Consider the following 27,781-nt stretch of genomic DNA (forward strand, 5'->3'; position numbering starts at 1 on the left):
ATGGAGAATGATATGGACACCATCTCAAGGATCTCGGGCTGTTCAGTTGCATTTCTGCCCCCAGTTTGTGAGGATGACTGCTGGTCAAACAGATATAGGGCCATCAACTCTGAGTGCAACAACAGGTAGGCAGTGAAAAAGCTTGTAAGGTACATGAGTTCAGTATGTCCTCATCAACTGACAAAGTCACTTTCTGAATGTACAGAAATGTACACCTGAACCATAAGGAGAAAAATCTGTCGGTAAGGAAATGTGTGGTTAATTTTGGGGCATTTTGTACACTGTTTCTGGAATCTTCTATAAACATTGCAGTCACACAACATAAAAACGTAGAAAACCGACAGCACATTACTTCGGCCCACAATGTTGTGCCGACCATGTAACCTACTCTAGAAGCTGCCTAGAATTTCCCTACCGTATTGCCCTCTATTTTTCTAAGCTCTATGTACCTAAGAGTCTCTTTAACGACCCTATTGTATCTGTCACTACCACCTTCGCTGGCAGTGCATCCCACGCACCCACCACTCTCTGTGTGAAAAACTTTCCTCTGACAAAACCCTTAAACTAGTGACCATCTTGGAGTATGAACTGTTTTTTACAATAATTACTTAAAATACAACATTAATGAAGTTCCCTTTAGAAATGAAATTCAAAGCCAAAACTTATTGATACATGAAATATCAAAACTTTAGTTGAATAGTGTAATGATTGCATTCGAAGATGAAACCTCCCTGTGAGAATTAATTTCAGAATGGAAATATTGTCTATCGATTATAGTGATAAGTAGTAAAATAAGTGATCTAGAAACGAACTACAATCAGCTAGAATTCAAGCATACTTCCAATGTTGGCTGTACATCTGCTTAGCACAGGAGGGCATTCCCTTCCAGTACAGAAGAGAATTCAAAGTAGCATTGGCCAAGCTCCAAAATCAAGCATAATGTAATGTGGTAGTGGACAGGATTTTCACTCAGTACTGTACTATATTCTCGCCTGGTACTGAGTTTCTCTGATGGGGAGTGACAAGAATCTTGAATCCATGCCAATATGCTGAAGAGGCAGCTATGTTTTGAACTCTTCAGGTATTTGATAAAAGCTGGATTCTACACGACTGTGGTACTGTCCACATGTGTAATACTTCCAGATACAATGAGCTTTCTGCCAGTGGAACTCTGCTGCTCATTATCAATCTGGTTCAATGCTAGGATCGAGGCCCAAGGGTCAAATCAGAAATCCGGAAGTCGAGGATGTTGGCCAGAGCCCTGAGTCTGCAAGTCTGCAGGGGTAGACAAAGGCCCGATGCCTGCAAGTCCGAGTCTGCTGGAGGATGGAGGTCGAAGAAGATGGCCTGGCCTAGGGTTAAGGGACTGTATATGTGCGTGGGTGGGAGGGAAGGACAGGGCCTGTTTTTGCTGTTGCTGTCGAGATGCTTGTTGGGTTCTGGGTAGTTACTGACTCTTGAATATTCAATTTAGTGAACAATTGCAAAGTTGCCAGACTTCCTGCTGCAATCCATTTTAGTTCCTGCTCCCATTCTCACACCAACCTAAATGTCCTTCGCCGGCTCCACCACTAGGGAGAGGCTAAGTATGAGCAACAGCTCAAAATTGGCCTGGGCAGTCCGTAACCCAATGGCACATTCATTGAATTCCACAATTTCAGATAACCAGCTCCCTGTCACTTCTTTTTATCTTTCTTCCTCTTCTACCCAGTTCCTCATATACCCTTTGCAGCCCTCCATTACTCAGTTTCTTTCTCTTCCTCCATCCATCACCCACACAGTCCTCTCTCTACTGTTCTTATCTTCCCACCTCACCTTTCTTTCCTATCTAATTAGGCTCCACCTATCATCTTCCAGCTATCGCCATCCTTTCCTTTTCCATCTGTTTATCACCCTTTTGTATTCTGGATCCACTTATTGCTTAAAAGTTGCTGGTTAACGCAGCAGGCCAGGCAGCATCTCTAGGAAGAGGTACAGTTGACGTTTTGGGCCAAGACCCTTTGTCAGGACGAAGGGTCTCGGCCCGAAATGTCGACTGTACCTCTTCCTAGAGGTGCTGCCTGGCCTGCTGCGTTCACCAGCAACTTTTATGTGTGTGTGTTGCTTGAAATTCCAGCATCTGCAGATTTGCTCATGTTTGTGTTTTTAAATTCACTTACTGTATTACTTACGAGCTCTTACCCCACCCTTTCCCCTCACCTCATTTTACTGGCTATCTCCCTTCTATCTTTCAGTCCAGGTCTAAAACTTCTCCTGACCCTTTCCTTCCATTGATGCTTCTTCAGTCATTTTGTGATCTTTGTATTGCCTGTTTTCTGGCTCTAACTGAAAAAGGAATACATTGTGGGAGACAGGAAGGAGTGGAATTGTATCTGGAAGAATCAGCTTCAGGTGATTCAGGAATGTGGGTGTGGTGGTCTCATGTTGGTCCTGGGGGTCAGTAGAAATTAGAAGGATATTCCTGGAAGAAAAGTATTGGATCAGTAACAGATCTTGATCCTGTCACAAGGGCAGAGGACAGTCGAATGCTTGAATGGAGATTGGTAGTGGGTTGGAAAGACGGCCCTGAGGGACTCTAGAGCTTTTAATATACTCTTATTAGACCAATAGTAAAAGATTGGAAAGTCAGTCCTGGAAACAGAAAGAATTTAGAGAAAGAAAATTTAGGAAATTCACGTGTTTTATTTTATCTATTTTCAGGAAGAAGCCTCACCTGGGAGCAGCTAATGTTGCATTTGCCCGCTGGCTCCCAGCTCAATATGAGGATGGATTTTCACTTCCAAAAGGTTGGAGTAGGAGGAAATGTTATTCAGGATTTCGTTTGCTACCAGTAAGCAAAAAATTATTTGTATGGATAAAAGGGAGCAAAATAGATTTTTTTGAAGGTTAAAATCTTTTAAAGGTTAGCTTTATTTGTCACATGTGCATCAAAACATTGAAATATGCAGGGAAATGCATCGTTTGTGTCAAAGCAAATCAGCAAGGGATGCGTTAGGGGCAGTCCGCAAATCCAGTGTTAACTTTGTATGCCCACAACTCACTAACCCCAAATGTATGGGATGAAACCAGAACACCTGGAGGAAAGCTACATCGTCACAGAAAGAGCATACTAACTCCTGACAGACAGTGGTGGGATTTGAATCGGTGATGTAAAGTGATTGCACTAACCACTACACTACCATACCGCCCCATGGTAGCTCTCTCTCAATGTCATTCTCAGCAAAAGCACTTCCCACATTTTTAGTTCTCCAACTTTGGAGAGTCTTGTTCCATTAGATAGAAAGAGGTTGAAGATAAGCAATTGTTGAAAATAGTAATTCCTTCTGAATGAAACCTCTACCTCTTCAGCTTTCAGTTCCGTCACTACAGCACCCTTTCCTGATGAACATATGCCCGGAAAATTGTTACAGTAGGAATAAATAGAGCTGATTTTTGTAAACATAATAAGAAAGAACACCAAGCATTGCCATGTATCTTGTGGATAATGCAAAACTGCGTTCACAGTGGTGTTGTCTAACCAGATATTCTGTATTTGCCAAGCATTCTCAATAACCCTGTGCATACCCCTTATTCAGCAGAAGGCACATTCAGTATAATTGAAAATGTCAGCACTCTTAAAACATTTTCATTAGTTTGTTACTCTCACATATGAAAAATCTCTCTTTATGTGGCATTCAGGCAGATCACGCCCTATATAAGTACATTGAGGTAATAAATAAAATCAGATGCAGAATTTATTATAGCGTCTACAGAGAAAGTGCCGTACAAGTAAGCAAATAAAGTGCAAAGCTTTGATAAAGTCATTCGCGAGATTAAGAATACATTTTTTAAACAAAGCAATGTGTTCTTTAACATATTAACTTATTAACAAAAAATATTGCATTGTGCAATCTTTTCCTGATATGCAGGATAATATGTGGATTGTACCTAATTCTATGCAATCTTTCAAGTAGAAGCATACAAGACTTAGAGTAATAAAGCAACATTACAAGGTTACAATTCCAGTCTGGAGAAACTCCCTGGATCAGCAGTATAAGGTGAGGAGGCATCTCCCAACAACAAGCTTTAACGTAGTGTTTGGACCCACTGAGGTGGAATAGTCCTTCAATTCTAGGTGCATAGATTCTTTATCCAGAATCCTAAGGACAATGAATACTGAAAAATTCCTATATGAATAGGTGTCTCTAGGAATAAGCCATATCTCAAGGACATCGTAGATAAAGAAGAGGCCTTGATTGTAAACTGATACTGTCTAAAGTTAAATGAAGAAGCCTCAAAATATAACCCTAGGTGGCAAAAATGTTTCCTTCCTCATCCCTTCCAATATAGTTTTAAGAATTTTGGTGTTATTGAAGTAAGATTTTAAGGTTATTTGATTTATATGATGAAGTGTTTATGTCTAATAGGAATTCTGGACATCAATGTCTTGAAAGACTTCCAGCAAATTTCAGAATTATGCAATTTCATTGGCCTTTGTTCCATCATAATATGCCTGAGATATTTTCTCACCACTGACACAGGAAAAGGTAAATCTCTCCAATGGGAAGAGGTTATTGTTAAACGTCTATGAGCCTTATGGTGCATTCCTAACATCAGTTAGATGAAGGTATGGGTAAAGCCCATGTATCAGATTAGGACTCAGCAGATCAAGATCCCAGCTCCAGCTGGTATTGTCCCTTTTGAAATGGGAATAGCCAATGGCAGCTCCAAAAGTGTTATGCGTGTCAAATGTGGTATTGGAAGGGGTGGGATAGGGTCTGGGGTGGGGCAGTGTGTATAATAAAGCTCCCAAAACCAAAACTGTCCTTGACTTCATTTTAGCATCTTCCAAGCAGGTAATCCCTGAGGTACAGCTGTCTTCAAACAGCAAGCATAGGACCCATTGAATGATTAATACTTGTGTCCTGATGTAGATCACTGAAAGCAGGGTTTGCACCTCCTGGCCATAGTGTTTGAGCTATGCTATCTTTCTCCTAGCAACTGGCTACACATCAATAACAGGCACTTATTCTGATTCCAGATGCAGATGGGGTCAGTAATGGACATTTCATACTGGCAAAGTTTGGTGCTCTCTATAGCTTTCCAGAGCCAAGAATTATGTTTCCAAGAAATAAGGCCTAACATTATTTTATGCTTTATTTCTATCCTTTTTTTTCAGGTGCGAAGTGTTTCAAACAAGATTCTACGGGTGGCCAATCAGATTGTTCCCTTGGATCAGGACAATGCTCATACCTTTGTGCAATGGGGCCAATGGCTTGAACATGACCTGGATCTAGCCCCTCAATCAGGCAGCATCCAGACTTTCAATGAAGGCATTAACTGTGATAAAACATGTGCACGGAGAAGTCCATGTTTTCCCATCTTGGTCAGAATGCTTTGTTCTTGATATAAAGATAGAATAACACAGCAGAATTTTAACTTCAATTGCTTAGATATTGGCCAAACAACCCAAGAAAGAAGAGCTTAGTTTTCAGCTTTGAAGCAATAGTTTTCCATTAGACTGAACATAGCTGCAGTACCAGAACCTTTGAAAATCATTTTCTCCCATGTTCTTTTAAAATCGTCACCAGTTTTTCCTTCTCCATAAAAAAGTGCACACTTTAGTTTCAAGTTGGTGAAAACTGCTGCTTCACTGCCAGCATCTTTCTGGTTTTCACTGACCTTGAATGAGCTGCTACCCCAAGTGCAGATCTGTCCTTCCTGCAACCTTAACTTTATTCCCGAGCACTGACACAAGTGATACTCATTGGTTATGGCCTGTTGATTTACACTTCCTCAGCTGCACTGGCATTCTGACATTATTTATCAAAATATTTTCCTTCAGTTTTCAGTTGTAGATTGCCTCTCTTCCTTTCATCTTTGTCAGTTTGTGGATAGTACATATCTAGCAATAGTTAATTTTCCAATTCTTCATACTCCTGGATTTGTTGTTGGACTGTTCCTCTACCTAACTTACACTCTCAAGTTCCAATGTCATCTTCAGTTGTGAAGTATCAGTTTCTATTTGGGCACTGATGACATTCAGCCCACTCTCTTTACAAACCTTGACAACATACACAAGATCATTCTAGGACGAATTGCATATTTGCACAGTTAAACAATAGGAGCCACAACCTTTAGACTTCAGTGTTAACTCTATTTCAGTGCTGATTCTATGTGTCTCCTTAATTATATGCCTTGGATTGAACCACATTATTCTCACACTCAGTTCCAACTTCAAGTTGGCTCCATACCTATATGTAAACGTATTTGCCAGGCTGTGAATTCTGTTTTTCTCTAGACTCTTGTGCAAGTCCCTCCCTTCATCCTCCCATCAATGACTATACCTTTCATTGACCAGATTCAGGCCTGCATCTTCCAAATCCACCATTATCCCCAAAGCTTTCAACCTTTCTAAAAATATGCCTGCCCTATCAAGCTTGTTGTCAAATACGTTTTTCTTTGACTATATATCTATTTAGTTCTGGTCTATTGTATTCTCATGCTTATCAATGGTCTGTATAACTGAGTTGTTTTTGCAGACATCCAGTCTTTGGTAGCATGCAAATCACATGGGGTTGCTATTAACCCATAAGGTCTCTTTTGGTAACTGAAATACATACAATGCAAAAACCTTCAGTCATGTGGTCACATGTTAGATATTAACATTCAGTTTAATGACTTGAGGACAATTGTTTATTTGGTGTTCCTGAAAGCACCAGTGACTAGTTATTGTAGAGAGGGGTGCACTTTAAGACTATATTAGCCAGTTCTTTCAATGATGAATATCAGCCGGAATAACCCCTTTGCTTTTCTAGTGTCATTTTGTGTTAGTTGATGAATCAGAGCCAATCTGAATGTAAATAACCTGGCAGATCTCACTTAACTACTTACTGAGTACTTGCACACTACCGTCCATGATTTATATGTCTGTAGACAATTCAGATCAATGCTAACTGAATTCATTATCTAAAGTGATTGCATTGTTATTGATACAGGGGAGTGGCACTCGATACCAGTCCAATGGCCTTGCTAAATGTAATCAGATCAGAATCAAGTTTATTGTCTCTGGCCTGTGTTGTGAAATTTGTTAACTTAGTAGCAACAGTTCAATGCATTACATGATATAGAAGATTAAATAAATAAATGAACAAGTAAATCTATTAAAATATATGTATATTAAATAGACTAAAATCATGCAAAAACAGAATTAATATACATTAAGAAAGTGAGGTAGTGTTCACGGGTCCAATGTCCATTTAGGAATCGGATGGCAGAGAGGAAGAAGCTGTTCCTGAATTGCTGAGTGTGTGCCTTCAGGCTTCTGTACCTCCTACCTGATGGTAACAACGAGAAAAAGGCATGCCTTGGGTATTGGAGGTCTTAATAATGGATGCTGCCTTTCTGAGACACTGTTTCTTGAAGATGTCCTGGGTACATTGTAGGCCATAACTAATAGATAACTAATGCCAACCCTATCAGTATTTCAGTGGCAATTGACAGTAGAGTTTTCCATAGATACTGTTAGTTCATTAGGACTGTATTATGCTTCACACTCAATTTAACCAGCTTAATTTTAGACAGCTTTCCTGAAGTTTACCACAAATCTTCTCTAAACTATTTATTTGGATCCTTGAAGAACTAAGCATGTAAACCTTCTAAAGCTGCTTCCACCTCCTTCCCTATCATCTGCCTTTCATTCAGCTTTTCTCCCCATCACCTAGATCTTTATAGCTAAGAAAATAAATCGATTTAAAAAAAGGACTTTTTAAATTTGTGTTTCTGTTTGTCCAGATAGCTTGTCCACAGCTTTTGAGCGGTTAATACTAAGTTCCTATATACTCTGAAAGGTTATGTTAACCGTCTACTGATAGCAATATCTTATTCTTGGGAAGGTATTTATTGCAGCTGAAGTGTGTGTGTGCATTTATCAGTGAAGAAGATTTATCTGCCAGGAATGCCGGTTTATGTCATGAATTAGTATGGGCACGCTCAAATGCCTGAAATTGGTTTTATTGCTCTCATTATTAGATCCCTTGCAATGATCACAGCTTCAATAACAGTGTAGCCTGCATGCCTTTCTTGCAATCTGCTCCCGTATGTGGTACTGATGAGACGATCTCATTCTACGGACGCGGTAGAATTCGGGAACAGCTAGACGCTGTAACATCCTTTATCGATGCTAATATGGTGTACGGGAGTGCCAAGTCGATTGCAAATCAAATCCCAAACCATACGTCTGGTCTGGGACTGCTGAAAGTTAACCAGAACTACTCTGACCATGGGCTGGAGTACTTACCATTTAGCAATAGTGAACAAGAAAGCCCTTGTACAATGAATCCCAACAACACTGGAGTTCCATGTTTCTTAGCAGGTGAGAGTTCCAACACAACACAAATAGAAATATCCGTCCTGGTGGATCATTTTATCTTTTCAATTAAGATGATCAGTTCAACTGATAACTCAGTGAAATTAGGAATGAGGTTCTGCTCCAAAAATGTGATTTTGCAGAAATTGTGGATTCTGCAATATCAGGCATCTAACACAATGGGCCAGATTATCCTCTCTGCTCCCAAGCCAGAAACCCGCTGTTTCTGAACGAAGCCACCATGTTTCAGGAAGGAGCAGTAAACTGCAGTGTATCAAAGAATGTGCAGTACATTTAAAAAAAAACATAGTAACTAACTTAAAATCCTCATTAGCCTGTTTTCACAACAGAAAAGAAGAAGACATTCAAATTACTTCCATTAATAAAATTACTTTTTTACATTTCTATTGGCCTTGGCTGCGGCTCAGCAAGAATACTCTGAAATTTAAAAGGCATGTACTCAATGCCTTTTAAGTCTACATTTTAATTCTCTGAACTTTGAGTAGTGTTAAAGCCCTAATCTACTTTTTCATTCAGGGTATGAGAAGACCTTCATGTCTGTCCTCAACAGGCGAGAACACGATAGCCTGTGCTTTCTCTCCACCACTGAGATTCGCCCTACAGCCTCTGTTCTCCCTCCACAATCAGAATCCGAATCAGATAACTTCGGAATCTGAACCAAAATCAGGTTTATTGTCCCTGACATGTGTCTTGAAATGTGTTGTTTTGTGGCAGTAGTACAGTGCAGGAAGTAAAATAAAATTTACTATAAGTAACAATAATAAACTAAAATAACAAATAATGAGAAAGAGGAATAATATGGTAGTGTTCATGAGTTCATGGACCACTTAGAGCTCTGATGGTGGAGGGGAAGAAGATGTTCCTAAAACGTTGAGTGTGTTTCTTCAGGCTCTTGTACCACCTCCCTGATTCGAAGAGGACATGTCCTAGAAGGCGAGGATCCTTGATGACGGATGCTGCCTTCTTGAGACACATATGTTTTAAAGATGTTCTCAATTGTGGGAAGGCTTCTGCCTCTCGCTTTGACATTCAAGTTCACCTGTCAGGTGTGTTCCCTGTTGCACATGGTCACTTCTCACCCAGTGAAGTTCAGAGGAGTAAATATTGATCCCCAAACACTCTGAACAGGAAATGACTAAACTGTGAGGCCGTCAGTGACTGCTCAATGTAGGATCAGTATGCCGTTAGAATTTTAGTTCATTCAGGGCACAAAATAAAAGTAGAATTAAAAGGCATTGAGTAAATGAATTGAAAGAAAGTGGAAATATTTAAAGGCTAGTCACATTTGAAATAAAAAAAAAGATTGCAGTGGTTCAGCTGCAATGTAACCTTGGTTGTGAAGGTAGGAAATGCAGAAGTTTTGGCCATAATCTTCCTATCTCCCTTAAATTCTGCCGGAGTGATGACTGTTGATATATATGTCAAAAGAGGTAAATTCAACAACTGTTGATAATTAACCTAATGTTAGAGGTGGGGAGGAAAACCTTGTCGATATAATCCAGGAAAAATATTAATTATCACTCGAAAAAATATGAATTAGTAAGTAAAAACACTACATATTATACAAGAGCTTTATATCAAAAGCTTAGAAGAGAAACTTGAAGGAATTGTGAAGTCTGATGAAATTGAATTTGTTCTTCTAATAGCAGAAAAAATGAAGGGGAGATCTAATAAAAGCATTTAAAATCATGGAGGGATTTGCTAGAGATCGATTTCTATGACAGAGGCTCAGTAACTAAAGGAAACAAATGAAATGCAATTGGTGAATGAATCAGAGTCAACATGTGGGAAAAGTACGGATAAGACAAGTTATTACATTCAGGAATCCACTAAACTGTACTGAATGAAAGGATGGAGAAGCAGATTTACTAACACATTCCAAAAGAGAATTGGCTCAATGACGTTGAAAGCTGGGTTAAGAGCAGGGTAAAGGGGCAAATTGGAAGACTTTTTTGAAGAACTGATAGAGATTAAAGGAGTTGATGGGCTTCTTTCTGCATATTTTCATTGTACGAATTTGTAATTATATCAATGCAGCCAAAAGAAGTACAACAATAAGTAGATTTAACATAAGAAATGTGTCCATCAATAAAGCATTAGGTCTTTCATGTACTTGTAAGAGTGTAAGTGAGTGAATTGCAGGACTGAAATAGAAATAACCCAGGCAAAATTAATGTCTTTAATATAAATTGGTATGATACTCTGCAGAAGCAGAAATCAAATAAATTGCACAATAGAAGTGAGTTTTTATTCATTTATATTGGGAGAGGAAGGTAAAGCGATAAGTCTGGGATTGATGAACAGTAGATGGAATATGTTGGTTCCTGGGGAACTCCCAGTAAGTTGGAAACAGGTAAATATGAACACTATTTGCAAAACAAGCTTTATTCAATGAGATATGGACCAAAGGTTTATCTTAGCTCTGTGTAAAATCAACAGAATGAATTATCATGAATTTTTAAAAAAGGCTAACTTCATGTAAACAATTTGAGAGATCAGTTGAAATTCTTGGGGACATAGCCATCAGCGTCCTATCTGGACATTGACAACTGACCAGTCTGTTCTCTTCAGCAAATGGAGGCAGAATCAATGACGTTATTGCAATACGAACTTGGGGCCTGAGTGGCAAATGTCTTTCTTGAGGGCTGACGTGTGACTAAGATGTGATAAGGCCATATAAGCTCATTACTAAACTGTTTTGTATTAGGAGTAGTTATGTTCCTAAATGCCCCACAGGAAAACTTTCTCTAAAGTGAACTCTCAATCCTTTCTTCTAATGAGGCTCTTCCTTAGAGGTCACCCCTCAACATTTAGCCAAGTTATGGCAATTGTGTAAAATCAGTGATTCTCATCCACTTCATTTTCATTCCAGGCAAGAAATAGTTAAAGAAACCTCTGTTTAAAATTGTTTTCTCTTGCTGCTAGCAGATAGAACAGAAGCAAATTAACATCCATGAATTACTACTGGAAATTTTTTTTAAAAGGCCCCTGTCTTTTCCATTAACTCTCTTTATTGAAAATGGCTTGTTATGAATTGGAAAATCTTTCCTGTTTGGCTATCTCATCTAATGAATCTCATTCAACACTATGTATATAAATGCTTAGCTACGTGTGAGTTGGGGATGGTCAATATACATAACTTTGATATGATGCCCTGATGAAAGATCTCGACCCAAAATGTCGACTGTCCATTTCCCTCCATTGATGTTGCCTGATCCTTTGAGTTCTTCCAGTGTTTTGTGTGTAACACTGATATTGCTGTTTTGTTGACCAAATAGAATTGGTTTATCTCAATGAAACTACTAGGAAGTCTTTAATCTACTTTAGATAAAGGAGGGGGAAATGGGATTGAAAAATTGGGCAAAAAAAGATAAAGGTAAGAAATAATTTCAAACCAAGACTGAATATAACTAATAAAATGCTGATATTTTCTTCAATGATGCAAAATTGTTGTCAATGTAATATTTATCTTGGATCAACAGGAGATGGGCGTGTGAATGAGCACCTGGGGCTTTTGTCCTTTCATATCTTTGTTTCTACGAGAACACAACCATCTAGCAAGAGAACTGAAGATTCTGAACCCACACTGGAGTGGTGAAACAATCTATCAGGAAGCAAGGAAAATCATGGGAGCATTTCATCAAGTAATTTATAATAGGATGCATCCAAATGAGAGATGGATTTTGTAAGAATAGAATCACATTCATAGAAAGATACAACTCAAAACGAACCCTTCAGTCTATAGAATCTGCACCGACCATCATCAACTGTCCATTTACACTCATCTTAAATTTTAATCCTTTCTTGTCTTGTTCTCCCTACATTCCCATCAGATGTCTCCAGATATTACCACTTACATTGGCAACCACACAACTGGAATATCTCTGGGACCTCGGAGGAAATAGAGTGCTTAAAGGAACCCCAGGGTTGTAGAGTGAATATCTAACTCCAGACAGATGGTGCTCAATATCAAAATTGAACCCAGGCCTTTGGTGCTGTGATGTAGTTCTCTACTAGCTGCACCATTGCGTTGCTGCAATTGGGCAGTGATGGAAAATGGAGTGAGTATTTCTTCCTTATTATCTTAATTCAATTTTGCATTCACCCAATTTTCCACCTCGTTTCTATCAACTAGTAGGATATGTTAAGGTGGACATGCATTGTACATTAAAGTGGCAATGGCATAGTGATAATGCATTTCTATTGCAGGTTCCTCTTTTATTTTTGACAACAATTATATCATTGTTTATTCATCATTCCTGACCTTACTGGTTCTAAATCCATGACCTCCATACCCAACAAATCCACGGTAGAACTTACACTCCAGTTATTGCTATTGTTCAGATGTGTGCCTCATCTTACTTTCTTAAGAAGAGGAATGATCAATAATTGGTTGTGATAGCATGGCGGTCAAGCAACTGATGTATTAACTATAGTCTTGAGCATTATTCCAGAGACAGGAGCAATTGCATCTAAAATGTCATCCTTTCACTTGTAACTCTCACGGATGGATATCTCTGCTATCCTTACCCAAGCCAACCTGTAGGATTCAATGTGGTTGAAACTGAATAAACTCTATTCATCTCTTGTTAATGCTAACAAGAGACAGATGCTAAGCTTGCCTGCAACATCCACATCTTGGGAATGAATAAAAGAGTTACATTGTAGTATGTTGCTGAAGAAGATCACTATGCCCATAAAAAATTTAGTAAAAGCATCACATCAATCTCATTCATTAACTTTCTTTACAAAGCTCCAAAATTATTCTTTCACAAGTCACTATCCAGTTGTCTTGACCAAGGAGTACAAGCTGGCAAGTGAGTCCAATTCATCTGCCAGCTTGTACTCCTTCTTCTCCCTCATCCCCGGCTGCTTCCCCCTTCTTTTCCAGTTACGAAGAAGAGTCTCAGTCCAGAACATTGACTGTTTATTTTCCTCCACATATGCTGCATGCCCTGCTGAGTTCCTCCAGCATTTTGTGTGTTGCTCTGGATTTCCAGCATCTGCAGAATTTCTTGTGTTTACTTTTCAATTCCTCCTGATTGATTCTATTTCCATTACCCTTAAGTCAGCAAATTTCAGAACATCAATATTCTGCATAGAAAGCTTTTCTTCATATCACCCTGGAATATTTTGAACAAAATTTTAAATCTGTATCCATTAATGGAAGCAGTTTTCCCTCCAGTTACCATATATAACCGAAATCTCCCAATCTAGCAACTAGTTCTGGATTGTCATATTCACTTCAGCTTCCTCTGATGCTGCACAACTATCAGTTAGAGTATCATTTAATTTATATTGTCTCACATTCTTTCAGTAAAGTGAGTCACTTCATACTTTTTAGTATTAAACTGCTTCTGCAGTCCAGATATTCTGTCAGTCATCCACATCTTTTTAAAAAAATTTAATTATTCAAATACAATTCAGGCCCTTTGAGCCACCCTGCTCTGCAAAGCTCAGTTTAACCCTAGCCTTATCGCAGGACAACTTACAATGTCCAATTAAGCTACCAACCGGTATGTCTTTGGACTGTGGAAGGAAACTGGAGCACCCAGAGGAAACCCACGTGGTTATGGGTGCAATGTACAAACTCCTTACAGACAGTGGCAGGAATTGAACCTGCGTCTCTGGTACTGTAAACCGTTGTGCTAAACACTACGCTACTGTGTCACCCATTATCCTATTCTTCTTGCAGTCCATTATTCTATTCTATTCATTGTTATCCTTCTCCTGTGCTCTGTGTCATGTGCAAATTTGGACATTTTTCCTTGCACACTATTTCAAAGTCATTGATATAATTATGTAAAAAAACACAGTGATCCCAGCACTGTTTGTTGACAATTTGCCACTCTGCTTTGTTTTCCACCTTTAATCCAAATTTAGAAACATAGAAACATAGAAACATAGAAAATAGGTGCAGGAGTAGGCCATTCGGCCCTTCGAGCCTGCACCGCCATTCAGTACGATCATGGCTGATCATCCAACTCAGAACCCTGTACCAGCCTTCCCCCCATACCCCCGATCCCTTTAGCCATAAGGGCCATATCTAACTCCCTCTTAAATATAGCCAATGAACTGGCCTCAACTGTTTCCTGTGGCAGAGAATTCCACAGATTCACCACTCTCTGTGTGAAGAAGTTTTTCCTAATCTCGGTCCTAAAAGGCTTCCCTTTTATCCTCAAACTGTGACCCCTCATTCTGGACTTCCCCAACATCGGGAACAATCTTCCTGCATCTAGCCTGTCCAATCCCTTTAGGATTTTATATGTTTCAATAAGATCCCCCCTCAGTCTTCTAAATTCCAACGAGTATAAGCCTAATCGATCCAGTCTTTCATCATATGAAAGTCCTGCCATCCCAGGAATCAATCTGGTGAACCTTCTTTGTACTCCTTCTATGGCAAGGATGTCTTTCCTCAGATTAGGGGACCAAAACTGCACACAATACTCCAGGTGTGGTCTCACCAAGGCCTTGCACAACTTTCTATCCAAAGTGCTAGTGACAGTTTAATGCCATTGGGCACAATTATCCTTTTACATGGAACTAGCCAGACTGCAATGAATTTTACCAAAAATTCCTCATCCTGCTGATATAAATGCATGCCATTCAGCCCATCTTCTAGGGGTGCAATCCTAATAGGCTCTTTCCTTTTGTCCTTATTTCACTGTCGCTCTGCAACTTACCCCCTCTGATGTATGATGGTTAACTCCCCTTTGAATCTTCCTACCCCATTAAAGGTTAATTTACAATAATTAATTACCCCATCATCATATCTATAGGACGAGAGGGAAACCAGAGCATTTGGAAAAACCTGCCTGGTCAGGGAGGGAATAAATCAATTCCAGTGAGGTGTAGATTGATCCCAGATCTCTAGAGCTGTGATACTCCAGCACTAACAACTGTGCCTATATACTGTAAGCACAGTTTATTTGTTGGGTTAGTAAATACCAGGGGAAAGGCAAGATAGTGTAAAAAAATGTAGATTCTAATATTCTAGAGAATTCTAACTTTCTAACAATTTTCAAAAAGGTATGAAGTATTTTCCCACTGGTCTTTCTGCAACTGTTTACTGTACAGCAATGACTCTTGCTGTAATTAAAAAGCAAAACAGTATTCTCCAGGGGAAAGGACCTTTGCAATTGTGGGGATGACCTGGAGTGGACTAAAATGCTTGAGCATGTAGACATTAAGTAAGAGGATATGCTGAAGCTTTTGAAAAGCATTAAGTTAGATAAGTCACTGGGACTGGATGAGATATACCCCAGGCTACTGTGGGAAGTGAGGGAGGGGATTGCTGAGCCTCTGCTGATGATCGTTGTGTCATCAATAAGGATGGGAGAAGTACCAGAGGATTGGAGGGTTGTAAATATTGTTCCAGCAATGTTGTTCCCTTGTTCAAGAAAAGAAATAGAAATAATCCAGGAAATTATGGACCAGTGGGTCTTATGTTATTGGTGGGCAAGTTGTTGGAGAAGATCCTGAGAGGCAGGATTTATGAGCAGTTGGAGAGACATAATCTGATTAGGGATAGTCACCGTGGCTTTTTCACAGGCAGGTTATGCTTTACGAGCCTGACTAAATTCTTTGAGGATATAACAAAACACATTGATAAAGGTGGAGCAGTGGATGTAGTGTACATGGATTTCAGTAAGGCATTTGATAAGGTTCCCCATGCAAGACTCATTCAGAAAGTAAGGAGGCATGGGATCCGAAGAGACCTTGCTTTGTGGATCCAGAACTGGCTTGCAACAGAAGGCAAATAGTGGTTGTAGATGGTTCGTATTCTACATGGGGTCGGTGACCAGTGGTGTTCTACAGGTATCTGTTCTGGGACCCCAACCTTTGTGATTTTTATAAATGATCTGGATGAAGAGTAGAAGGGTGGGTTAGAAAGTTTGCTGATGACACAAAGGTTGGGGGTGTTGTGGATAGTCTGGAGGGTTGTCAGAGGTTACAGTGAGACATCAAGAGGATGCAGAACTGGGCTGAGAAGTGGCAGATGGAGTTCAACCCAGATAAGTATGAAGTGGTTCATTTTGCTATGTCATACCTGAAGGCAGAATATAGTATTAATGGTAAGATTCTTGGAAGTGTGGAGGACCAGAGAGATCTTGGGGTCCTTGTCCATATTACACTCAAAGCTGCTGCGTAGGTTGACAGTGTTGTTAAGAAGGCTTATGGTGTATTGGCATTCATCAACCATGGGACTGAGTTCAAGAGCTGTGATATATTGTTACAACTATATGAGACCCTGGTCAGACCACACTTGGAGTACTGTGCTCAGTTCTGGTCACCCCACTACAGGAAGGATATGGATACTATAGAAGGAATGCAGAGGAGATTTACAAGGATGTTGCCTGGATTAGAGAGCATGCCTTATGAGAATTAGTTGAATGAGCTTGGCCTTTTCTCCTTGGAACAACGGAGGATGAGAGGTGACCTGATAGACGTGTATAAGGTGATGAAAGGCATTGATCATGTGGTTAGCCAGAGGCTTTTTCCCAGGGCTGAAATGGCTAACACAAGTGGACATCGTTTTGAGGTGTTTGGAAATAGGTACAGAGGTGATGTCAGGTTAAGTTTTTCCACACAGAGAGTGGTGGGTGCGTGCAGTGCACTGCCGGCAACAGTGGTGGAGGCGGATACAATAGAGTCTCTTAAGAGACTCTTAGATAGGTACATGGAGCTTAGAAAAATAGAGGGCTATGCAGTAGGGTAATTTTAGGTAGTTTCTAGAGTAGGTTACATGGTCGGCACAACTTCCTGGGCCGAAAGGCCTGTAGTGTGCTGTAGATTTCTATGTTCTTTGTTCTATGTTCTGACTCCAAGTGCTACAAGTCTGAAATACAAACAGTAAATACCAGCTTGTCAGGTGGCACTTATGGAGAGAGCAACAGAGTTCACACTTCAGGTAGAAGACCTTTCACTTGAACTGAGATGACTGATTGTAATATAAACTACAATAAATTATCATTTAGTTTGCATAAGATGTAGTGTTTTGCTACTGTCTGAGAACATGGACACCTCTGAACTTTCTTTCCATTTCTCTCCCTGGCTCATCTCTGGCAGATTATAACCTTTAGAGACTACATCCCTCGCCTCATTGGTCCAGCAGCAATGTAGAGATTTCTCCCACCCTACAGTGGTTACAATGAATCCATTGATCCCAGAATAGCCAATGTTTTTGCCACCGCTTGTTTCCGGTATGCACATGTCACCTTCAGCCACTCGTCCATCGATTCAACGAAAGCTACCAAGAACACCCACAATATCCAAACCTTCCCTTGTGTAATTTCTTCTTCTCTCCCTGGAGAATCGTAGATCAGGGTAAGTAATAAATCTCAGAACTTACAGGATTATAAATTTGCCACATAGTTTTATGCTTGTGCATTTATTTGTTAGTTTAAAAATATGACATTCTGTTCAAACAATACACTTATTGCAAAGAATGTCAATATATGTGAAAGAGTTGAAGATGTTTTTGCGGTGTGATGAACCCTACACAAATGCGAAACTTTTAGTCACAACATTGGTGAGTCAGCAAACTGACAACTAAGAGCTCAGTCCCAAATATAGATCAGCTTAATCAAAAATGCTTTTGCTAGGTCTTGCATCCTCAGTACATCAATGTTGGGCTGCTTTATCCAATTCCCATTAATATGATGCTTCAGTAAACAGCTACAAGGAATAAAAGAAATATAATTCCAATTAAATAGAATGTGCTTAACTGGCTGGTGGGGTGGAGAAACGTCTCTACCAAAGGAGATGTAGGACGCTCCTTCCCTCAGCTAGCCTGCAGGTCACCCTTGGGCAAGGTGTAGCACCTGCTTAGCCCCCGATCAGGGTCACATGAAGCTGGATGGTCATATGATCAGCTGGTGCATATCACAAATCCTGGTTATGCGACCACTGACGCCAGGCAGAGGATCTCTAAACAGTATTGATATTGGCTGGGATCACCCGTCTTGTAAAGACACTGCCCGGAGGAAGGCAATAGCAAACCACTTCTGTAGAAAAGATTGCCAAGAAAAATCCTGGTCAAAAGACCATGTCGTACTACATAGCACATAATGATGATGATGTTCTAAACAGAGAGAGAAATCAGGCAATAATGATGGAAAAGTACAAAGCAAGCTTTATTCTAATTCTTATGAAAGTTGCAACAAAACAAGGTAACACACATCAAAGTTGCTGGTGAATGCAGCAGGCCAGGCAGCATCTCTAGGAAGAGGTACAGTCGACGTTTCGGGCCGAGACCCTTCGTCATCCCCCATCAGGAAGGTCTCAAAGCCCTCTGCTTCTCCCTGGATTCCAGACCTAACCAGTTCCCCTCTGCCACCACTCAAATAAAAAGAAACATCTTATCCATGGACAGGAATAAACAGTCAACATCTCAGAACAAAATGGTGATTGCTTATTCTTCTCCATAGATCCTTCCTGATCTGTTGAGTGCTTCCAGAATTTTGTGTGTGTTGCTCTGGATTTCCAGCATCTGCAGAATCTCTTGTGTTTAGCATCTGATCATTTGATTTAGCATTTGAGTGGTGGTAGAGGGGAACTGGTTAGGTCTGGAATCCAGGGGGAAGCGGAGAGCTTTGAGACCTTCCTGATGGGGGATGACGAAGGGACTCGGCCAGAAACGTCGACTGTACCTCTTCCTAGAGATGCTGCCTGGCCTGCTGCGTTCATCAGCAACTTTGATGTGTGTTGTTTGAATTTCCAGCATCTGTAGATTTGCTCGTGTTTGCGAACAAAACTAGGTATCTGTTTTGAGAACAATGCAAAGGGAAAGTTTCATTTTACATCTAATCCCATTTGTGTTAAATCAGATAATGCAAATAAAACTTTATTGTTCAGTGCAGAGCTTTCCTTACAGGTATTTAATGCAGTAGGTGTGAAGTGAAACAATAATCATTTAGTTATGGCACACAGAAACTCTGCACAAATGACATACATGCACTGTTCACATTCAGGCATGGTACACATCTGCAAAAGTATATCAAACAGGCAGCATGCACACCTGGGGCCTTAGATACTATGCTCATTCAAACATTGTACAGATATAATTACAATGTATGGGCATACACACACAATGCACCTATAGGAACTGCAGGTGAAAGGTCAAGCAGGTACCACAGACATCCAGACAGCAACACACAATAGCCTCGCAAATGGGCAAACATTTATCCATACATAGGAAGGTTGTGCTTCCCTCTTAAAGGATTTTAGATGAGACTACAACTAGCTTGCTATGTACAGAATTTAAGCAAGGATATTAATGCACTGGGAACAGGTCAGAGCAGGTTATTAGATTGAAATCTGGGATTGGTGAGTTGGCTTACGAGAAAAGGAAAGACTGGCTTGACTCTGCAGAAGTTTATAAGAGTGAGAGGGGATGACTGAAACTTGCGTGATCACTTTGGGTCTTGATAATGTGGGTATGGATCAGATGCTAAACACAAGAGATTCTGCAGATGCTGGAAATCCAGAGCAACACACACAAAATTCTGGAAGCACTGAACAGATCAGGAAGGATCTATGGAGAAGAATAAACAGTCACCATTTTGTGCCAAGATGTTGACTGTTTATTCCTGTCCATGGATAAGATGTTTCTTTTTATTTGAGTATTTAGAATAAGGGCCATTGTTAAAAATAAAGGGGTCACCTCTATAAGAGAGAAATGAACCAACAACTTTCTTGTGAATCTTTGGAACTTTCTTCCTTAAAGGGAGGTAGAATAATTGAGCACTTTTAGGTGAAGTTAAATATATTCTTGATAAACTTAGGGACGAAGGTGATCACAGATGGGTGACAATGCAGAGTTGAGTGACAATCTCACTGAATGGTAAATTAGTTTGTTTATTATTTTCACATGTACCAAGGTGAGTGAAAAACTTTGTTTTGTAAACCATCCATAAAAATCATTTCATTACAACACTGCATTGGGGGTAGGACAAGGAAAACAAGGTCTTCAAGAGCTCAGAAGCCAACTATACCTTTTAACTTGTTCATATGTTCAGACACATTTTTTATTCTGTCAGGTGGGAAGAATAACAGAGTTAATATTTCATATTGTAGTCTCTGACAATGTTTCACAGTTGTTGTCTGACATGCTGACAGTACCCACATGATAAATTTATTTCAGATTTCCAGCCTTTGCAATTTGTTGATGGTCACTTACTAAATAAAGGCATGAGTTTATAGAGAAGTAATGATGGAATAAGAGTACCTGACCACCTTCTTTACACTGAATTTGAGGTGGTGCTTCGTGAGGTGCTGGGCTGAAAAATGTCTCTGTATGAACTCTGAGATAGCTGCTACATACCTTCATCATTCAGTATTTGTGTCTACAGATAAAGAGTTATGAACGCACACATGTACATTTCTACTATACCCTTATTGGAGCAAATGGTTGAGATAGGAAGAATAACCAAATTTTAAAGGGCAGTCGGACATGCACATGGATTGGAAAGGTTTAAAGTTCAAAGTACATTTATTATCAAAGTATGTGTACAATAAACAAATTTGAGATTCAACCTCTCACAGGCAGCTACAACACAAAGGCACTCACTGGAATCCATTAAAAAACATGAAGACCATCAAACACCAAACATGCAGAGAAAAAATTGTCCAAGCAGTAAAAGTGAGGAAGTAGCATTCAGAGCTGAAATTCACAAATGTGAGCTCATAGACACAAAGTCAGTGGCCAGTCAATTCAAGAGCCCTCTAACTGCAGGCCACAGCCTCAGTTCAAAGCAGAGATGGGTAAACCTTGCTGAGCAATGAGCTGAACCGGCCTGTCCTGCGCCCCCAGCTCCGACACCCCAACCTTCTGGCCCAGCACATAAATCATTGAGACCTTGGGTCATTCGTTGCTCTTGGATCAGGGCACTGCTGTTCCAGCCTGGGCCCGAGCCCCAACTTATACCCAACCATTCCAATTTGATCCAGCACTTAAATCAAACCTTGCGTCTTTCCTCGCTCTCGGGCCCAGGCTCCACCTCAATCTGCCTTGCCTTGGTTCTGCCACATTGAATCACCTCCAAGTCCTCTCTGGCAAACCCAAGCATTGATTCCTTCCCCATTATCATGCCTGGGCCAAGCCACCTCAATTCAACCTGTACCCACCATGCCGCAACCTCAGTTCACACTGCAAAAATGGCAGGTCGTACAGGAGGTTGAAAAGATCAACTCCGAAAGGGAAGTTACAGGCTGTTGCTTGCAGTGGCCATTTACCAGGAATAGGTTCAGCGGGTTATGGACCAAACACTGACAAATGGCATTAGTTTGGGTAGGACACCTTACTCCTCATGGATCAATTCTGCCAAAGGGTCTGTTTTTGTGCTGTTTGACTCTATGGTTTTTGCAATGTTACCAAGCCTTCCAACAGAAAGATAAGACAGGCATTTTTATCCCATTGGGCTTATAGCGCTGATTTTGTTTATTTACAGTCAATCAACATGACATGGTGGTGTACACAGGATGAATCCCTTCACCGATAACTAATAGGAACTGCGGTTTTATAGTACTGTAGTAGTATTGTTAGTGTTCTAATTTGTTCTGTATTTCCATATAAATACATCATTTGTTACTCAGTTAAATAGTAGTTTGTCTTTTCTCTATATATTTAATTATTTCCATGAAACTTCGGCTAATTAGGGAGCTGCTTGATTGGGCTAAAATGTACTGTCCCAATGTGTCCCAATTAACTGGAGACCACTGTATTCCCAGTCTCCTTAAGAGACAAAATATCCACCTCATTGCTACCTCAAATGGATGATTCCTTATTTTGAAACAGCTTAATACATATTAAAATGGTCTCTCCACTTCCACCATGTCAGGACCAAGCAAAATCTTATATAGTTCAATTAAGTCATCTTTCATTGTTCTAAACTCCAGCAGATGCAAGCGTAGCCCTTTCAATCTTTTATCATAATCCATCTGTTCTAGTTATTAGTCTAGCGAACCCTCTCCTAACTGCATCCAATGTAGATAGATGTTTCCTTAATTACAGAAAATAATGTACACAATGCTCCAGATGTGCTATCAACCACTTTATAACTAAAACTTAACTTCTGGTTATTTATAATTTAATTGTTCATAATAAGTGAGAATATTCTACAATGCAAGTTAGCTGTGCAAATAAGGTCTGATCTAATCCCTGGTTTACCACTTTTTCAGATAATACGATGGGGTGGAGGGTGGGGGATAGAGAGCTTTAGTCCATGAATTACAAAGAGAACATTTTTGCTTCTAGCAATAGTGCTGACAGGAGATTACTGTGTGGACATTGGACAAGCCTAGGTTCTCTGCAAATGATCTACCTTGCTGTTAGATCTCACTCATTTTGAACCATGATGTGGGCTGATTTCGGGACCTGGCATAGAAGAAGTCGTAAGATTAAAAAATCTAGTGAGCAAAACCAAAATGTATTCCTTGCTTGCTCTCTCTCTAATAAACACAGGTTATAATGCCTGGAGGAAGTTCTGTGGTCTCTCTGAACCCAAGAGCGTGAAAGATTTCACAGTAGTTCTCAGAAATTCCCATCTGGCAAAGGACCTCTTCAAGTTGTATGGAACTCCAGATAACATAGAACCATGGCTGGGGGGAATATCAGAGCCATCCGTGAAAGATGGGAGATTGGGCCCATTGCTTGCCTGCCTGGCAGGACAGCAGTTCAAAAATCTGAGAGATGGAGACAGGTAAGAGCTGAATGCTTATCACATGAAAATAGTTTAAATGATTTCCTCACTCATGCCAAGGGGGAATTAATCCCATGTCTCATTGGTAATGCTCATATTGAATCCTTATATTTCTTTTGCAGTGTCAGCTAATTTTGACAATTCTTAGCCAAATTAAATTTAATGCTATTTGTAAGAAGAGAATAATGTACTCAGCAACTATTTAAACTGTGTTGTTCTGCCTGGGTTCCCACAATTTCTCTGGCATTTGACTAGTTTCGTCATTTTTTCTCATTTTGTATTTGCTCAGTTAGTTGTCTTTTGCATATTGGTTGTTGTCTGTCCTATTAGGGGAGGTTTTTCATTGATTCTTGTATTTACTTTGAATGCCTGCAAGAAAATGAACCTCGGTGTTGGAGATGATTGGTTGACTCTTATCTATGAATTTGAATGGAATTTTCCTTATCTATGTAGTATAAAAGAGTTGCACCATGAGACAGAACAATCCTAATTCTTTTTGCTTCTATCTCCCTTTGTTTAGCTGATCTCTATCACTGCCATTCCAATTTTCCTTTGCTCTGTCAATGCTTAATAAAACAATTGTGAAGCAACAAATTTTGTGCCTCTTTCCTGATTTCTGAAAGAACCTTGCATTAATATATCAGAATCCAAGGCTCGGAACAACCCATCGATGGAAAAATCCCATAAGTGACTGATGTTATACTCTCTCTTTGTTCTTTAAATTCTGGTGGGAACATGAAGGCGTTTTTACTGTCAGTCAGCAACAAGCTCTGAAGCAAATTTCACTCTCCCGAATAATCTGCGATAATACCAGGATTAAAGAAGTTCCCCGAGATGCATTTAGGTTTACGTTATATCCAGAAGGATATGTAAATTGCACTCAGATTCCACAGGTAGATCTGTTGAAGGTACAGTATTCCTGGGAATACTGTATTCCTGTTGAAGGAGAATGTTGAAGGTACAGTATTCCTGGGAAGGAACTATGCATTTTTTCAGTTCTCAGTTCTCCTCTCCTGTCTGAGTGTGCCATTTCTACCAATCTGTAGTGTGGAACGATGAGACCAGCTACAGGCAGCGTGCGAGCTGGTTGGGAGAAACGTCATCCAGGTTAATATAAAGTGTGAAGTAAATAGACTGATCTAAATAATCTTTACACAGCATCAAACAGACCAACGAAGGGTTATCTTTAAAAAGATGATTTGTCTATAAATTGGGCATATGATGAAACTGCTTACATACTTGACAAGCAACTGAGCATGTTGTAAGATCAGGTCATTTTAACCAGGAAGCTCTGACCAAAATACTAAGTTTAAGAATAGTCACATAGTGCTACAAGGTTGGGGTACCTCTTAGGTTCAATGCTGTCTCCTGCAGAGCAGATGCTGCTTTTTCCCTGACCCAAAAGGTTGCTCTGTGGATTACACATACAAGATGCTGGAAGAACCCAGCAGGCCAGACAGCATGTACGGAAAAGAGTAAACAGTCGATGTTTCTGGCCAAGACCCTTCACAGGGACTGGAAAGGAAGGGAAGAAGTCAGAGTAAGAAGATGGGGGGAGGGGAGAAAGAAATACAAGATGGAAGAAGTACAAGGTGGCAGGTGATATGTGAAACCAGAAGAGGGGGTGAAGTAAAGAGCTGGGAAGTTGGTTGGTGAAAGAGATAAAGGGCTGGAGAAGGGGTAGTCTGATAGGAGAGAGTGGTAGACCATGGAAGAAAGGGAAGGGGGAGGAGCACCAGAGGGAGGTGATGGGCAGGTAAGGAGATAAGGTGAGAGAGGGGAACACGAATGAGGAATGGTGAAGGGGGGGCAATTATGGAAGTTAGAGAAATCGAAATTCATGCCATCAGGTTGGAGGCTACTCAGATGGAATATAAGGTTTTGCATCACCAACCTGAGTGTGGCCTCATTCTGGTAGTAGAGGAGGCCATGGACTAATACGTTGGAATGGGAAATAGAATTGAAATGAGTGGCCACTGAGAGATCCCACTATTTGTGGCCCAAAATGTCAACTATTTAGTCTTTTCCACAGATGCTGCCTGGCTTGTTTGATTCCTCCAGCATTTTGTGTGTGTTGCTTTGGATTTCCAACATCTGCAGATTTTCTCAAGTTTGCTCTGTGGGTACCCTGATGTCGCATCAATCTGAACACCATGCGTTAAGTCGGATATTGTGCAGAGCTCTCAACTGGCCTAATGATATGGCCCACTTTAAAACAGAGCAGGCCTTCCTTCTCGGATGTGGTGATCTGTGGAGCAACCCACCCATCAGCTGCATGTCAGTTAGGTTCATCTCCTACAAAATCCATCCCATTACAACTCATTTCCCTAAGCACTCTTCCTTAAATTGGTTCTTAATCCTCTTCAGCCTGCTGGCAATGTGAATGATCAGTTTAGGCATCATAGCCAGTTCTGGGCACTGCTCCTTCAGGACGTGAACCTCTAAGAGAAGGCATGAAATCGGTTTAGTAGAGTGGTCCCAAATGTGCATGCAAGGCCTTCAGGTTTGCAGAGAGACTGGAGAATCTGGAGCTGCTCAAATACAAAAGAAGTGGTAGATTGCCAAAGGAAGCACCATTTCGGTGTTAGGTGAGATCTAAAATTGTCAAAGAACCAGACATAAGAAGAGATATATTTTGAGAGATGAGCTGTGATTTGGGGTGCACTGCCTGAAAGAATGGTGGAAGCAGATAGCTAGCTGAAGGGGAGGAAACAGCAGCAATGAAGACCGACCTGGAGAATGAGACTAATTGGATAGCTAGTTTTCAAGTGCTGTTGCGGGTACGATGAATTGAATAGTCTTCATTTGTGACTTCTGTTGTAATATTCTATAGTTTTGTTTCTTAATAAATTCTTTCTTCAGAAATTTTGTGGGTGAAGACTGGGTCAGCTTTATTTGCCCTTCTTCATTGTTCAAGACTACTAAAATCATCATAGAATTTTGCCCCCTGATGTTGTTGTCATGAAGCTAAACACTCATCTTTGATCCTGTCTCCTGCCAGTGATTACATTTTTCCCTTTACAGTTACTCCTGGTGGATCTGTCCCATCTGTGGCTCATGCCCATTTCTCAATCTGTAAGTCGTCGGTTAGGTACACTTATGAGTCTGGATATACACTGCTTGGAAATAATACAATAACGGGTGTGAATGAAGGACTGTGGGAACCTGCACCACCTACCTGTAGAGGTGAGCAGTGGAACTCAGTCGCCAGTCAGGTGCTAATCATGGTGACTTTAACTTACATGCATATAGTGTGACTTTATAATTCCAGTTCTTTAATGTTAGAAAAACATCTTATTTCCTCAGTAAGTAGCTTTATGCAATTCATTTCGTACCAAATTTATTTTAATTATTAAACCGTCCTCACCTTGAACAAAAAAGCAAGGTGAAAACAAGTGAATAGGAAAACATTGCTTTTCTATTTCTGTATGTTAATTATTCACCAGTCCACCGTATTCTTTAATTCTGCTACTTAAAGATTAAAGGTTAGCTTTATTTGTCACCTGTACACCAAAGCATACAATGAAATGTGTTGTTAGCATCAAATCAGGTCAGTGAGGATTGTGCTGGGCAACTCACAAGTTTCGCCACACTTCCAACGCCAACACTGCATGCCCACAACTCACTAACCCTAACCTGTACATCTTTGAAATGTGTGAAGAAACCGGAACACCCAGAGGAAAGCCCAGCTGTCATGTGGAAACCATACAACCTCCTTGCAGACAGCAGCAGGAATTGAACCCCTCTCCTACGACTGGAGCTGTAAACCATTTTGCTGGCCACTATGCTACTGTGCAGACCACATACAAAAATCATCGTATTCATTGCCTTCTCGGACTGCTGATCAGACACAGAGGATGATGAAGGGGAGCTTGAGGGACAGTGCTGAGCTCCCTCAACATTGTTCCTCAAGATCTCCTTGATCTTTCTCACAGTGCCTGTGGAGATGCCATATCTCCATAATTCTTCTGTCCACAATTCCCAACCAGAAATGTACTCGGTCTGGCAAGATGTGTCTGAATGCAGCAGCTGCCTCAGAATTCCAGCAGCCCCACTTAAACCCTGGCATCAAAGTCTGTGTGGAGTTTGCACATTCTCCTTGTGACCATGTGGGTTTCCCTCAGGTTCTTGGTTTCCTCCCTCAACCTAAAGATAAGCAGGTTTGTTGGATAATTGACCACAGTAATTTACCCCTAGTGTAGGTAAATTTTCAGCAGATTAAAGGAGAGGTTAATGGATATGTGAGAGAGAAGAGGTTACAATATGATTGCCAGTTTAGGTTGAGAGCCAGTTTGGACTTGATGGGCTGAATAGCCTTCCTCACTGCGATTTGAGTGAATACGAGAAAGTAATTGAAGGAGCCAGAGCTCTGGGTCTGATGCACACGCAGAACATCAGCACATATAGAGGGGTCAAGTGCCAAGAGGTATTCTATGGTAAAGCAGCCTCAGAGTGAGTCTCCACTCCAAAATCTGGATCAAATGTTAAGTGGTGGTTCTGAGGGATGACAATGCGATGCTGTGGGTCCGTCTGGTCACCGCTCACGGTAAGAATGTTTGAAATATGTTTGTGATTTCAGGAAAAGATCAAACGAGGGAATTGTTTATAGAGTATCTGCTTCACCTCTCCTGCAAAAAATGCACGTTTACATCTTATTCTATCTTGTTTTAAATCATTTTATCCTGCAGGCATCTTGGCAAATGAAAGATGA

At 40.4% G+C, this 27,781-nt stretch overlaps 1 pseudogene; it reads left to right on the plus strand.

The window, feature by feature from the left end:
* LOC140187860 (myeloperoxidase-like) lies at positions 1-27,781 on the plus strand (annotated as a pseudogene).

This window comes from Mobula birostris, chromosome 25, assembly GCF_030028105.1.
Source record: "Mobula birostris isolate sMobBir1 chromosome 25, sMobBir1.hap1, whole genome shotgun sequence".
Taxonomy (NCBI): Eukaryota; Metazoa; Chordata; class Chondrichthyes; order Myliobatiformes; family Myliobatidae; genus Mobula; species Mobula birostris.